We start from the raw sequence: 16,152 nt of genomic DNA, 5'->3' as shown, positions 1-16,152 counted from the left end.
GTCCCCACTGTCCAGGGACAGACAATGGATCCTGGAATGGGAAAAAGTTCTACATTTAAATTGTGTTACAGAGAGCTCTTGTGACTACTGTCTGTTCTCTTGGTAAACCATCTTGGGCGTTCTCTAAAGTTATTACTAATTCTGTTAATTTGTGATCCCTGTGTGAAACCAGTTTGTGTGTGGTAAGATGTTTTGTATCTGTGGATGGTGTTACTAGTGTAATATTTGATCGGTTTGAAGAAATTAAATGCTTACATAAATTAAGTAATAAAATACAAACTGACCCAAGTGCTTTTCAGGATCAGATGATGTGGTGAAATATTTGATATTAAAGCTGGTTTTAGTTTGTGTTTATCACATAGTCGTATCTGTGAAAGTCATTAACATAAAATATATATATTTTAACTGGGTTTCTAAAAATAAGTTTGTTATCTGTGTTACAAAATGTGTCCAGAAAATAGCTTCGGTAATAATTGATTTTGACATCTCTAATTTTTAACTAATATGTACGATAGATACAATGAAAATAAAAGATATTTATGTAAACTTTTCAGCTATAATTATATTGTACGTAAGCATTGAAAAGGTTTTCTACGTGTCTTTGGTAATTTGAAACTTAACAGTTTTGTTATCTAAATTAATGATGGATATGTATTTAATGTCTAGACTATTCCAAATAGGAGAAAATAATGAAACACTGATTACTGAAGATAGATTTATCAACTTTTTGGGTATTTATTGTAGAGGAACCAAATACATTGGTGTATTAGTAAACATGCCATGTGGTACATTAAAATTTGTGTGTGTGTTATGGGGATACATGTTTCTAGAAATTATTAATACGTTCATAATTATATCAATCTAAAGAATCCTGGTATAGCTACACAATTATTTACTTAGTTTTCACTGTTGATTAAGATGGACATTTGGATTGTTTAGGCCTCTGCTGCTGTGAACAGTGCTGCTGTGGATTCATGTATCAGTGTTTGAACATCTGTTTTCAATTTTGGGGGGTCTATTTCTAGAAGTGGATTTGTTGTACCACATGGGAATTCTTTTTATGGCTTAGAAATTCCCAACTATAGTGCACTCAGGCCACCATTTTGCATGTTCAGAAGGAATATTTAAGTGTTCTAATTTCTCCACATAGTTGCTGCAATTTGTTTTATTTTTCTTAATTATAGCCATTCTGTTTCATGTGAAAGGGTTTCATATTGTGGTTTTAATTTGTATTTGCATAATGACTTATGATGTTTAACATTTTAGTGTGCCTGTTGACCATTTTTGTGTCTAATATGAAGAAGGTTCCATTCTGGTCATTTAAAAATTAAATTCCTATTTCCCCAAGTTGCTCACACACTGAAGTGCCGCAAACTTAGAAGAGCATGAACCGGCACAGGAGCCCCTGTGATATTGGGAGGGCGACTCCTCAGCATCTTCACCATTCCCTTTTCTACCAATCATATGTTGAAAAGACTTATTTAGTCATTCAGACATTAAGTAATTTGAGTATACCTATAGACACAATTCTGCTAAGTGTTCTGCAATAAAATCTTATGTTTGTAGACCTCTCCCCATTTCCCAAAGCCCTTTCTGTATGTACTACTCTATTTGATTTCTGATTACGGATTCAATCTCCTTATTTGTTACAGGTCTATTCAGATTTTCTATTTGTTTGTGATTTTGTCGTGGTAGGTGTTGTGTTCTTTGAAATTTATCCAAGACCACTAGTACATTTATAAGAAATTCCACATACATCAAGATTGTTTCCCACTGCATAAATATTCTGTGTACACGTGATTGTAAATGGTTGCGTATATGCCATCTCATGTATATGTCGTATTTATAGACTTCCTCCCGTTAAATCTATGTTGACTTCAACTATTTCTCTGCAATGAATATTCTAACACTGTCCACACATTTAATATCAGTTCCTCAGAGTGCACTCCTAGCTGTAGAGTTTCTGCATAACTGGGTCTGTAAGCATTTTTTCCTGCTCTGACCACGTTTTTCTGAGATGATGCCTGGAAGGAGATTAGACTCAAAGTTTGAATTACCAGTCGAGAAATGAGAACAATGCATACACACAATTTTCTCAGTATGTTTCTATTCCAATTCCACTATCCAATAACCTATCTGCTCAATAGGTGGAAAAATATGAGTATAAATATTAGTCTTGTCTAATAGCAATAAGTCTCAAGTAAAACTTTATTTAAAGAGGTTTCACCATTATTTTTAATATGTTCACTCATGTGAGTTTTAAGTGTCATCATCAGAACTATTAATGACACCTATTCCAGAGGCCTAATGCTGGAGTTCCCTCTCTCAGAACTCCTGCAGTCTCACATGAAGAAGTGACAATTAGAAAAGGAGCCACTCTGGGCTAAGTAACTAAAAAGATTTTTTCCCCCCGTGACTGACAAGAGAGTAGGCTGGTGATCAGAGGAGGGGTTGGACTTTGGGCCCAACCAGGCCCCCCCCCCAGTAGTATTCTTTCGTGGGAAACAATCAGGTCAACCCAGGAGCTTGTTCTCTCTCATATGTAACATATATGAGTTCCCACGAGTTCCAATGAGACTACTGGCTATTCTGGTTTTCAGAAGGCCTGGATTCTAGTCCTTCTCTCCCTGAGTACGGGATTTAATTCACAGAAACTAAGGTCTCACGACCCATGTGGCACAACCCTGCTGCTGGTCTGTGGTCATCAGTGTTTGGTGGTGGCTTGTGTGTGCGACAATCCTTGGTTGAGTTCATTCAGCCACTGCATGTGCAGACGCATCACCAGCCCCTCTGGGCCCACTGGTACCCAAGATGCTTTTCTGGAAGCAAAATCTGACCCAGACCTAAGACAGCCTCCTGCTGCCCTCCCCTCCCTCCGGCTGCTGTGCTGCGTTCACAGGAGTAGCACTGAGCCCCAACTTTGAGAGGTCAGCATGTCTGGGACTTGGCCTTACTTGGCACAAGTCATATGTGTGGCTTTTGGAAATATTGTAATTTTGGAAATACCTCCCCTTACACTGTTAACATTCCTGGGCTGATCCACCGCCTTGTGAGCCCCTGGTTTCCCAGTTGCTTTGGTTACAGTAAAAGCAGCAGTCATTCTGGGCTTCAGGTCAGACCTTTTCCTAATGCACCGAACCTTACTTCCACCATGAGCTGTGCTTTCTGGGTGATACAAAAACGTGAGACACTTAGATAAATGTAACGAAACGAGGATGGTCTGTGAGAAGTATAAAATAAGTAAAGACATAGTCATCTTTTAGCAAAGAGGAAGGGGAGAGGATAGTCCTTGGATAATGAAGACACCGCGCTTGGCACATGGAGATACATCCTAACAGACAAACCACAATATACATAAAGGGTGGTATATGTGGAAGTGGGTAATCAGAGTCTAACATGTGCATGCAAGACCAAAGGAATGAAAATAACCGAGACCACTTTGAAGAACAATAAAAAGTGTTTTGACCTACTACTTGTCACGGCTCACCGTAACGCTGTAAGAACGAGACAGTGATGTATTTGCCTAGCGTAATTCACCAGGAGTTGGCAAACAATAGATCATAGTCCACATCTGTCCTGCTGTCTACTATATTTCTCCCCCAATGTGTTGTTATGAAAAATTTCACACAGACAGAAAAGTTGAGAGAATTTTACAGTTATCACTGATAATCCCAAATTTAAGACATTTGTTGGATTTGCAGCGATTATTTGCATTATTTCCCTGGATTTGCAAAAGCTATAGTCGGTAAAACTATTGCCACTCATTATGCATCAAGCAAATGGTACTAGAGTTGATTAATTAGTAGCTATGTTATTATTCTTCATGACCACATTCACAGTTTTAAGAAATGTGACATTTCACTTCAGAATGTCCTTAATGGAGCATTAAAAAATAATTTTATTTGATCTCAACTTTTGATTACCTGTCTTATATCTATGTAACAAATATTCCACAATTTGTATTTAAATTGTCTCCAGAAAGAGCACTTGTGTGATCATTAGATTTGGAAGCTCAACTTTGCATGAAACAAAATTCATGCAAAATAAATAACAGCATTTCTTGGCTATATAAAACAGCTTCAAATGAAAAATAGAATTTTGGAAAAGTTGTATCTGCCACTGTGAATGTCAGAGCTTCCAAGTACTTAAGACTGATGATAGTGATGAATATGATTTGATGTAAAATGAAATGTGTTAACATTCGTGAGATCTGCATAGGTCACTGAACCCATAGTTTTTTGAAATAACCAGTGCATAATGTTACAAAATCATGCACGAAAGAACGATTTAAAGTGCAAATCAGACCAACGGATTGTAACATAATACAGCAAAAAAAGATTGCCTGTGTAAAAAAAAAAAAGACCCTTGCCCAAGACTGGAATGGAGAGGTCCTGTAGGGGGCGCTCTCACTGCTACATGGAAGGCAAAGCCCTACAGGAAGAGCCCCTTGGTTATCACAGCTCTCCAAATTCCTTCCTGAAAAGAATCTCCCCTTTTCTGCTGGGGACTGGCAGCACGGCTGTCCATGGCTGCATGTCCTGGGTGGGAATTCTCCCTTGTCCCCCAAATAAACCTTTTTTTATGCATCTGCATAATTTGCGTGCAGACATAGTACCTGTAATGCTACTGAAAGTTTTCACGTTTGAAATGAACGGAAAGTAAATTACAATTCTACACAACAATGTCAAAACCAGACCACGACAGCAGAAAGACATGCATTTCATAGAGTCCAAGCCCTATGCATATCCAAGTTCACTCAAGGAGGTGAAGCTGTTCACCCTTGTTGCAATCACCGTGTTATTAAAAGGCAATGTGTGAAGACTACATCAGCAGTCGGGCCTCAGGTGACGTGAGTAACTAGAAATGTGTCAGCAGACACAGCAGGACTTTTAATGGACTTATCCAGGCCACTCGAGAAAAGACAAAAAATCATAAGCAACACAGTGGAATTGACATAAACCACATACATCAAGGAAGCAAAATGGAGCTTAAAATGAAACCTACACGAATGGCAGTGAAAACAATAAACAGCCGCTCGTAGAACAATGACCCTAAACCCCATCTCGCTTCACATAACAAACACCAGCCCTGGTTCCACACCAGGCCTGCCTCCACTCTGTCCGCCGGGGCTCAACATCCCCCTTCAGGGACTCAGCGGTACAGCAAGCTCCTCCTTACCTTCTCTTCCCTTGTCCAGTGTTTCTCTAGGAAACACTGAGAGTCTGAGAGTAGCAGGTACAGAAAGCAGTCGATGCCGTCCCCAGAGCAGCAGTGTCTCCACGGCAAACACCGAGCTAAGCAAAGCTCTCAAAACAAACTGCACCTCCAGTCGCGGGTAAACATCCTGGCGTCTCTCGCTCTCCTGGCTCTCGCATGAATATGGTCCGTGGGTCTCACGCAGGGCTCTTGAGCTCCTATCTCGGGAGATTAAGGTTAGGGATAGGGTGAAAGTTTACGGTTTATGTTTAAGGTTAGGGTTAGGGTTAAAGTTTACAGTTCAGGGGTAGGTTTAGATGTTGGGTTTAGGGTTAGGGTTCGTGTTTGTTTTTTGTTTTTTTGAGTTTTTAAAAATTTATTGGGGGTGACAATTGTTAGTAAAATTACATAGATTTCAGGTGTACAATTCTGTATTACATCATCTATAAATCCCACTGTGTGTTCACCACCCAGAGTCAGTTCTCCTTCCATCACCATATATTTGATTCCCCTTACCTTCATCTCCCCCCTCCCCCTTACCCTCTGGTAACCAGTAAACTATTGTCTGTGTCTATGAGTTTTTTTCTCTCATTTTTTTTCTTGTTCTTTTGTTTCGTGTTTGGTTTTGAGGTTTGGTTTCAGGGTTCAGGTTCCCGTTTGGGTCCACGTGTGTGTCGGTGTTTGGGGTTCAGTTGTTGGGGTTCAGGGATTCCAACTTCGGGTTAAGGTATCAGCGTTTGGGTTTGGTTTCAGGGTTTGGGGTTGGGTTGGGGATGCTGTTTGGGTATGAGGTTTATGGTATAGGGGTTCAGGGTTTGGGGTTGTGGGTTTTGGGGTTCGGTGTTCCATTTTGAGGTTTAATTTTGGGGTTTGTGTTTGTGTCCTGTTTTGGGGTACAGGTCTTTGGGGTTCGGGGTAGAGGTTTTGGTGTTCATGGTTCCTGGATTATGTTTAGAGGTTTGGGTTTGGTTTCGGTGATCTTGTTCTGATTTGAGTTTCTGGATACATGATTTTGGGGTTCACGGGCTCAGGGTTAGGGTATAGAGATTTCGGTTTCAGTCTCTGTTTAGGGATTGTGTTTTGGCTCTGGTTTTGGGGTAACGTTTTTTCAGTGTTCAGGCTTCGGGTTTTCGGGTTCAGGGGTTTGTGGTTGAGGTTTAGGGCTTTGTGTTTGGTGTTAGGGATTTGGTTTGGTTTCATGTTTCTTGTTCTGTTGTGAGTTTCCGGGTAGAAGATTTTGGGGTTTAGTGTACAGGGTTCGGGTTATAGTGTTTATGGTGTTGGGATTCGGTTTCAGGGTTCGTTTGTGTTCGGGTTTTGGGTACTGATTTTCGGGTTTCAGGGGTTCCGGACTCAGTTTTGGTGTTTGGCCTTCAGGTTTGGGTTCAGGGTTCACATTTGGATTCAGATTTTGGAGTACAGAGTCCAGAGGCTTGAGGTTAGGGGTTTGGGTTTCGGGATTGTGTTTAAGTTTCTGGCTTTCAGCTTTTTTTGGGTTCGAAGTTAATAGGAAGGGGGTTCAGGTTGAAGGGTTCTGGGTTCGGGTTTATAAATTTTGGTTAGTCTTCGAGGGTGTGGGTTCAGTTTCGAGGGTTCGAGTTCGGGTTCGGGTTCGAATTCAAGGGTTCGGGTTCGTGTTTGAGTTCGGGTTAGGTGTCGAGTGCGGGTTCGAGTTCGAGTTCGGTTTCAGGTTCAGGTCCGAGTTCGGGTTCGAGTTTGGCTTTGAGTTCAAGTTCGGGTTCGGGGTCGAGTTCGGGTTCGAGTTCGAGTACAGGTTCGAGTTCGGGGTCGAGTTCATGTTCGAGTTCGAGTTCAGTTCGGGTTCGCGTTCGGGTTCGAGTTCGGGTTCGAGTTCGGGTTCGAGTTTGGTTCGAGTTCGAGTTCGGGTTCGAGTTTGGTTCGAGTTCGAGTTCGAGTTTGGGTTCAAGTTTGGTTCGAGTTCGAGTTCGAGTTTGGGTTCGAGTTTGGTTCAAGTTCGAGTTCGGGTTCGAGTTTGGTTCGAGTTCGAGTTCGAGTTCGGGTTCGAGTTCGAGTTCTGGTTCGAGTTTGAGTTCGAGTTCGAGTTTGGTTCGAGTTCCAGTTCGAGTTCGGGTTCGAGTTTGTTCGAGTTCGAGTTTGGGTTCGAGTTCGAGTTTGGTTCGAGTTCGAGTTCGGGTTCGAGTTTGGTTCGAGTTCGAGTTCGGGTTCGAGTTCGGGTTCGAGTTTGGTTCGAGTTCGAGTTCGAGTTCGGGTTTGAGTTTGGTTCGAGTTTGAGTTAGGGTTCGAGTTCGATTTCGACTTTGGTTCGAGTTTGGTTCGAGTTTGAGTTCGGGTTCGAGTTCGAGTTCGAGTTCGGGTTCGAGTTTGGTTTGAGTTCGAGTTCGAGTTCTGGTTCGAGTTTGGTTCGAGTTCGAGTTCGAGTTCGGGTTCGAGTTTGGTTCGAGTTTGGTTCGAGTTCGAGTTCGGGTTCGAGTTTGGTTCGAGTTCGAGTTCGAGTTTGGTTCGAGTTCGAGTTCGAGTTAGGGTTCGACTTCGAGTTCGGGTTCGAGTTTGGTTCGAGTTCGAGTTAGGGTTCGAGTTCGAGTTTGGTTCGAGTTCGAGTTAGGGTTCGAGTTTGGTTCGAGTTCGAGTTAGGGTTCGAGTTTGGTTCGAGTTCGAGTTCGGGTTCGAGTTTGGTTCGAGTTCGAGTTCGAGTTTGGTTCGAGTTCGAGTTCGAGTTAGGGTTAGGGTTCGAGTTCGAGTTTGGTTCGAGTTTTGGTTCGAGTTCGAGTTAGGGTTCGAGTTTGGTTCGAGTTCGAGTTCGAGTTTGATTCGAGTTTTGGTTCGAGTTAGGGTTCGAGTTCGGGTTCGAGTTCGGGTTCGAGTTTGGTTCGAGTTCGAGTTCGAGTTCGGGTTCGGGTTCGAGTTTGGTTCGAGTTTGGTTCGAGTTTGAGTTCGAGTTTGTGTTCGAGTTTGGGTTCGAGTTTGGTTCGAGTTCGAGTTCGAGTTCGAGTTTGGTTCGAGTTCGAGTTCGAGTTCGAGTTTGGTTCGAGTTTGGTTCGAGTTCGAGTTCGGGTTCGAGTTTGGTTCGAGTTCGGGTTCGAGTTTGGTTCGAGTTTGGTTCGAGTTCGAGTTCGAGTTTGAGTTCGGGTTCGAGTTTGGTTCGAGTTCGAGTTCGAGTTCGGGTTCGGGTTCGAGTTTGGTTCGAGTTTCTTTGAGTTCGAGTTCGAGTTTGGAGTGGTTCGAGTTTGAGTTCGATGTTTGAGTTCGAGTTCGAGTTTGAGTTCGGGTTCGAGTTTGGTTCGAGTTCGAGTTCGAGTTCGGGTTCGGGTTCGAGTTTGGTTCGAGTTTGGTTCGAGTTCGAGTTCGAGTTCGAGTTTGGTTCGAGTTCGAGTTCGAGTTTGAGTTCGAGTTCGAGTTTGGTTCGAGTTCGAGTTAGGGTTCGAGTTTGGTTCGAGTTCGAGTTCGAGTTTGGTTCGAGTTCGAGTTCGGGTTCGAGTTTGGTTCGAGTTCGAGTTCGAGTGTGGTTCGAGTTTTGGTTCGAGTTCGAGTTAGGGTTCGAGTTTGGTTCGAGTTCGAGTTCGAGTTTGGTTCGAGTTCGAGTTCGGTTCGAGTTTGGTTCGAGTTTGAGTTCGAGTTTGAGTTCGGGTTCGAGTTCATGTTCGAGTTCGGGTTCGAGTTCTAGTTCCGGTTAGAGTTCGAGGGTTCGAGACAAAAGACTCTGAAACAGCCTTTGACCTTCCCTCTTTCCTGCCTAAGAGATTCAAATGGAAGACCTGGTTTAGGAGGGGAACTTGGGGTAAACTCCTTAGCATAAGGAGGGAAGATGCCCAGTATAGCCTGTTGACCACCCTTCCCCTGTGTAGCATTATTTTCTAGATAGCCTAACAATTTACCTTCCATGAGTGTGCCAGTCTTCCTAAATTACCTGCAAAGTACCCAATCTTACCTCGCTGCCTTTGGAATTTTTACATGTATGGGAATTCCCCATGTGCATATATAAAAATTCGATTTTATCTTAATCTGATTGTATTAATTTTATGATTAGTTGAGCTAGAAGAAGTTATCACCATAGGCAGAGAGCACAAGGTCACAAGGAGAAAGGGGGAAGAAAGGAAGATGTGAGGGGAAACAAAGAAAACAGAAATGCAATCATGCCGAACAAAAGGTGCAGCTACAGCTAATTGTGAGGGATTACAATAGTATTAGCATTGCAAGCAGGAAAAATCTCTACCTCTTGTGTCCCCGTGACAGTTCCTACAAGGAATCCCTCCTCCCGGTGGGAAGGAGGCAACAAGAAAGACACGCCCTGGGAACCTGGAAACGCTCAGAGATCACCTCCCTGGAATATTTCGCGCCCTCGTTCAAACATAATCCTAAATTTTCTTTGTTCGGTGCAGTCCCACTCCTTCTGGTCCAGTGCACTCCTGAATTTTGGGAATATATTTTCTCTCGTTTAGTAAATCCTTGGCCTGCTTGCCTTTTTTCATGAGGTATTGTTCCTACATCCTGGATTGCCTTCCTGCGATGATACAAGGGGCTGATCTCAGCTAAGACATAAGATGAGAGCAAAAGAATTTTTTTAAGCCCTCACAGTTTTTGGGAGCCTGCCAGAATTATTGGGGCACTGCTAGCTCCTGGAAACCGCTGCCCCTGAGAGCACAAGGATGTCTGCCTGCAGAGGTAAGCAGTGTTTTTGTTCACCATGTCAGTCTTCCCGGTGTATTTATGGGGTTTGGGAGAATGTAGAAGTGCCTCATGTCCTTTTCCTCTCTTCTACAAGTAGATTGGCAGGAAAAATGTTTGTGAAGCTAGCTTCTCGGGAGTAGCGACTCACAGCTTTTCTTTATTGATTCTTTCCTTTTAGAAGTGATCATTTTTTCTGTGTCTATGTCTCTTATGCCGTTTGTCATAAAAAGAAAATACCACAGGGACAGAAAGCCTTTGGCTTCCTCGGTTAAGATGTAAAAAGCTTATGGGTTTGAGTATCTATTAAAAATCTATAATCAGTGGCCAGACTGTGGCTACTTTGAATTGAAAAAACTGCTAATTTTGAAAATGTGTTAAGAAAACTCTCATGACAAACAGCTGTTTTTTTGGAACCTAGAGAAAGACCACACGTTTAATACAAACGAATTCAAGGAAATTTAACTTTTGAATTAGTTCTTCAGCTTGTTGAGTCTTAAAAAAATAATATCAACATTAGGTTTAAAAAAAGGCAAAAGAAAAATAAGAGATGTGCAAATTTTTAAAAAACATGGCGATCTAAGAAGAGTGAAATTGCTATGTTGGAACAGGTTTTAAAGATTCTAATACCTGATCAGAAACTTGACAAAAATGGAAGCTGTATTTTTTTTCTGTCTGATAGTAGGGTCTCAGCATCTCCCCCCCCCCTCTCTCTCCCAAGCAGATCAGAAATGTAAACGCAGCCCACAATTGAGGCCACATACATAGCTAAAGGAAAAAAAAGAAATTAAGGGGCAGTTTTAACAAACAATACAAGCCTTCCTATGCAGCCTGGCCTTTCCTGCCTCCCTGAAAGAAAGACAGGAAGACTCCATGCAGGAGCCTCAGAAAACTTGACCTGCCACGTGTGTTCATCTTTTCCTGAATTACCTGTAAATCTCCCATTTTTATATCTAAAATCTAAGAGCCTATTCCCACCCTTGTCTAAATGTCATATTTACCTGATTTGTCCCGTCTTTGGAATTCCAGGTGCGCATGTATTACAATTCCTGGCCTCTGTCTGCAGTTGGGTAGAGGTTAGAACAGGTGTGAGTCCTTTCTTTTCTGAATAAGATTTGCAGGAAAATATTTTTGAAGCAACTTCTTGTACCTAGAGACTCCAGAGTTTTCTTAATTCTTTTCTCCCAGAGATGTTTGTTTCTTCATGTGTCTGTGTCTTGCATGTCCTTTGTCCTAAGAAGGAACTACCATAGGGACAGAACACGGGCACAGGCTCCCATAAGCCTGTCGTTGGAGACAGCCCCACAGGCTGTGAAGTTAAGCGGTTCTCTCCAGACCGGCGTCAAACTTTGCTGTGTGGGTCCCTGTCTAGAAACCACATGAGGTTTTTCTTTCCTACTGCTGTGTCCCGGGAGCTTGGGTTTGTGACCGAGGAAGGTGATCCTCTCTGGTTCCCACCATCCGCCATGTGCACTTACTCCATTGCACCTGGTGCCCAGTGGGGTAAGATCGGGTTCCCAGTGCACCTCTGCCTGGCTGTGCCAGCTCCCAGGGGAGTGTGTCCTGAGGGGCCTCTGCCCATAAGGGGCATCTGTCTCCCAGCCTTCCTTACCCGTTAGTGCTGGACAGATCCCGGTCCAGCAGCATCTGCTGGGGACCACGATTTAGTGGGTTTGGGGCTGGAGGTGCCTCCCATTTTGTGGGAGACCGGAGACACCCTGTCCACTCCACCATCCCTACTGCCTGTGTGACGAAGGTCTGTGCTTTCTCTCATTGTCTTTGTTTACCATCTGCTCTGGGGGCTGCATTCTCTGCACTCCGTATAGAGGGGCCTCTGGCTTCCTGGCCTCACCCTGAAAAACTTTTTGTATAAAACTAGAAACTTTTGGTATAAAGCTAAATGCTTTCTCACATCACACCTTTTGGTCAGGTACTTCAACTGATAATACAGGTAGGGAGTGATTGAAATATGAAACACCACAAAAGAAGTCTGAATACTCAAGATCTTTGCTTATGTTTTAAAGTATCTGATAATACGTAGATAATATTGACCAGGATCCCATGTATGCAAGCTCTACTGGCCCATGTGGGCCCATTTCGGTCCCGGTTTTGGACTCAGAACTGTGTTAGAATCACTCTCCCGTTTAATTACCTGTGCATGGAGATATTGTTTCTGCCTTTTCTGTAAAATGGGACCAGTAGGTGAGCTGAGGCCTGTGAAGGGCCTGTAACAGGATTTATGTCAAAGAGAATGTAGTCCCAGGGGCCTGGATTCTCATTTTAAGGCTGGTGGGCAGGGAAATGCTCTCTGCTGCCATCTCGTGTGCATATGGGGAATAACACCGGGTTGCAGGTGATCATGAAAAGTTATTCTCTGCTGCCATCTCGTGTACATATGGGGAATAACACCTGGTTGCAGGTGACCATGAAAAGTTATTCTCTGCTGCCATCTCGTGTGCATTTTGGGAGTAACACCTGAGTGGAGGTCAAGACTAGCTCTTTCCAAAGGCTTCTGAGCCAATGTGTCACACCCAGGGCTGTGCCCTGGAAGCTGCCCGCTGGAATGTGGGGTCCTGGAGGTGAAACCCGGCGCACGGTTTGGCACACCTGAATTAACTACCTTCTCACCTGGCTCTTACCTATGCTGCCTTGTTCGAAGTTCGAGTTTGGGTTCGGGTTCGAGTTTGAGTTTGAGTTCGCGTTTGAGTTTGAGTTCGGGTCCGAGTTTGAGTTCGAGTTTAGGTTCGAGTTTGAGTTCGAGTTCGGGTTCGAGTTCGGGTTCGGGTTCGGGTTCGAGTTCGAGTTCGAGTTTGGGTTCGAGTTCGGGTTCGAGTTTGGGTTCGAGTTCGAGTTCGAGTTCGGGTTCGAGTTCGGGTTCGAGTTCGAGTTCGGGTTCGAGTTTGGTTCGAGTTCGAGTTCGAGTTCGAGTTCGAGTTCGGGTTCGAGTTCGAGTTCGAGTTCGAGTTCGAGTTCGGGTTCGAGTTCGAGTTCGAGTTTGGTTCGAGTTTGGTTCGAGTTTGGTTCGAGTTTGGTTCGAGTTCGAGTTCGAGTTCGAGTTTGGTTCGAGTTTGGTTCGAGTTCGAGTTCGAGTTCGAGTTCGAGTTCGAGTTCGAGTTTGGTTCGAGTTCGAGTTCGAGTTTGGTTCGAGTTCGAGTTAGGGTTCGAGTTTGGTTCGAGTTCGGGTTCGAGTTCGAGTTCGAGTTCGGGTTCGAGTTTGGTTCGAGTTCGAGTTTGGTTCGAGTTCGAGTTCGAGTTTGGTTCGAGTTCGAGTTAGGGTTCGAGTTTGGTTCGAGTTCGAGTTCGAGTTTGGTTCGAGTTTGGTTCGGGTTCGAGTTCGAGTTCGAGTTAGAGTTCGAGTTTGGTTCGAGTTTGGTTCGAGTTCGAGTTCGAGTTTGGGTTCGAGTTTGGTTCGAGTTCGAGTTCGAGTTTGGTTCGAGTTCGAGTTAGGGTTCGAGTTTGGTTCGAGTTCGAGTTCGAGTTTGGTTCGAGTTCGAGTTCGGGTTCGAGTTTGGTTCGAGTTCGAGTTCGAGTTTGGTTCGAGTTTGGTTTGAGTTCGAGTTCGAGTTTGGTTCGAGTTTGGTTTGAGTTCGAGTTCGAGTTTGGTTCGAGTTTGGTTCGGGTTCGAGTTCGAGTTCGAGTTCGAGTTCGAATTTGGTTCGAGTTCGAGTTCGAGTTCGAGTTTGGTTCAAGTTCGAGTTCGAGTTTGGTTCGAGTTTGGTTCGAGTTCGGGTTCGAGTTCGAGTTCGAGTTCGAGTTTGGTTCGAGTTCGGGTTCGAGTTCGAGTTCGAGTTCGGGTTCGAGTTTGGTTCGAGTTCGAGTTCGAGTTCGAGTTTTAGTTCGAGTTGTAGTTCGAGTTTGGTTCGAGTTTTTGTTCGAGTTCGGGTTCGAGTTTTGTTCGAGTTTTTGTTCGAGTTCGGGTTCGAGTTCGAGTTTTGGTTCGAGTTCAGGTTCGAGTTCTAGTTCGAGTTAAAGTTCGAGGGTTCCAGACAAAGACTCTGAAACAGCCTTTGACCCTCCCTCTTTCCTGCCTAAGAGATTCAAATGGAAGACCTGGTTTAGGAGGGGAACTTGGGGTAAACTCCTTAGCATCTGATTCTATTAATTTTATGATTAGCTGAGCTAGAAGAAGTTATCACCATAGGCAGAGAGCACAAGGTCACAAGGAGAAAGGGGGAAGAAAGGAAGATGTGAGGGGAAACAAAGAAAACAGAAATGCAATCATTCCGAAGAAAAGGTTCAGCTGCAGCTAATTGTGAGGGATTATAACCTATCAGAATTCCAGGCAGGGAAAATTCCTAAGACAAGGTGCAGCTACAGGTAATTGTGATGGATTACAATAGTATTAGCATTGCAAGCAGGAAAAATCTCTACCTCTAGTGTCCCCGTGACAGTTCCTACAAGGAATCCCTCCTCCCGGTGGGAAGGAGGCAACAAGAAAGACACGCCCTGGGAACGCCCTGGAAACGCTCAGAGATCACCTCCCTGGAATATTTCGCGCCCTCGTTCAAACATAATCCTAAATTTTCTTTGTTCGGTGCAGTCCCACTCCTTCTGGTCCAGTGCACTCCTGAATTTTGGGAATATATTTTCTCTCGTTTAGTAAATCCTTGGCCTGCTTGCCTTTTTTCATGAGGTATTGTTCCTACATCCTGGAATGCCTTCCTGCGATGCTACAAGGGGCTGATCTCAGCTAAGACATAAGATGAGAGCAAAAGATTTTTTTTTAAGCCCTCACAGTTTTTGGGAGCCTGCCAGAATTATTGGGGCACTGCTAGCTCCTGGAAACCGCTGCCCCTGAGAGCACAAGGATGTCTGCCTGCAGAGGTAAGCAGTGTTTTTGTTCACCATGTCAGTCTTCCCGGTGTATTTATGGGGTTTGGGAGAATGTAGAAGTGCCTCATGTCCTTTTCCTCTCTTCTACAAGTAGATTGGCAGGGAAAAATGTTTGTGAAGCTAGCTTCTCGGGAGTAGCGACTCACAGCTTTTCTTTATTGATTCTTTCCTTTTAGAAGTGATCATTTTTTTCTGTGTCTATGTCTCTTATGCCGTTTGTCATAAAAAGAAAATACCACAGGGACAGAAAGCCTTTGGCTTCCTCGGTTAAGATGTAAAAAGGCTTATGGGTTTGAGTATCTATTAAAATCCTATAATCAGTGGCCAGACTGTGGCTACTTTGAATTGAAAAACTGCTAATTTTGAAAATGTGTTAAGAAAACTCTCATGACAAACAGCTGTTTTATTGGAACCTAGAGAAAGACCACACGTTTAATACAAACGAATTCAAGGAAATTTAACTTTTGAATTAGTTCTTCAGCTTGTTGAGTCTTAAAAATGCTAATATCAACATTAGGTTTAAAAAAGGCAGAAGGGAAAATTAAGAGATGTGCAAATTTTTAAAAACCGCATGGCGATCTAAGAGTATGAGAATTGCTATGTTGGAACAGGTTTTAAAGATTCTAATACCTGATCAGAAACTTGACAAAAATGGAAGCTGTATTTTTCAGTCTGATAGAAAGTAGGGTCTCAGCATCTCCCCCAGGTCCTCTCCCAAGCAGATCAGAAATGTAAACGCAGCCCACAATTGCCAGAGGCCACATAGCTAAACAAAGGAAAAGAAATTGCAAAAGGGGCAGTTTTAACAATACAAGCCTTCCTGTCCAGCCTGGCTCCCCTTTTCCTGCCTCCTGAAAGACTGTGAAGCACAAATGAAAACCTGAGCCCAGTACCCTTAGCAGCAGACAGGAAGACTCCATGCAGGAGCCTCACAAAACTTGACCTGCCACGTGTGTTCATCTTTTCCTGAATTACCTGTAAATCTCCCATTTTTATATCTAAAATCTAAGAGCCCATTCCACCCTTCTCTAAAATGTCATATTTACCTGATTTCTCCTGTCTTTGGAAATCTCATGCTTGTGTGAATTCCAGGTGTGCATGTATTACATTCCTGGCCTCTGTCTGCCGTTGGGTAGAAGTTAGAAGGGGTGCGAGTCCTTTCTTTTCTGAATAAGATTTGCAGGAAAATATTTTTGAAGCTACTTCTTGTACCTAGAGACTCCAGAGTTTTCTTAATTCTTTTCTCCCAGAGATGTTCGTTTCTTCATGTGTCTGTGTCTTGCGTGTCCTTTGTCCTAAGAAGGAACTACCATAGGGACAGAACACGGGCACAGGCTCCCATAAGCCTGTCGTTGGAGACAGCCCCACAGGCTGTGAAGTTAAGCGGTTCTCTCCAGACCGGCGTCTGCGGAAACAAACTTTGCTGTGTGGGTCCCTGTCTAGAAACCGCATGAGGTTTTTCTTTCCTTCTGCTGTGTC

General features: G+C 43.6%; 1 protein-coding gene across 1 annotated transcript in view; it reads right to left on the bottom strand.

Moving 5' to 3' along the window:
- Positions 1-5,386, bottom strand: part of VIPR2 (vasoactive intestinal peptide receptor 2) — an 84,830-nt gene extending 79,444 nt beyond the window's left edge. The window contains exon 1 of the transcript XR_012490265.1: positions 5,179-5,386. The gene's annotated coding sequence lies outside the window, so the exon portion shown is untranslated. The remainder of the gene's footprint in view (positions 1-5,178) is intronic.
- Between the last annotated feature and the right edge of the window lie 10,766 nt (positions 5,387-16,152).

Source organism: Rhinolophus sinicus, linkage group LG11 (assembly GCF_036562045.2).
Source record: "Rhinolophus sinicus isolate RSC01 linkage group LG11, ASM3656204v1, whole genome shotgun sequence".
NCBI lineage: Eukaryota > Metazoa > Chordata > Mammalia > Chiroptera > Rhinolophidae > Rhinolophus > Rhinolophus sinicus.
The sequence above is the reverse complement of the archived record's forward strand: the minus strand, read 5'-3'. Positions and strand labels throughout refer to the sequence as shown.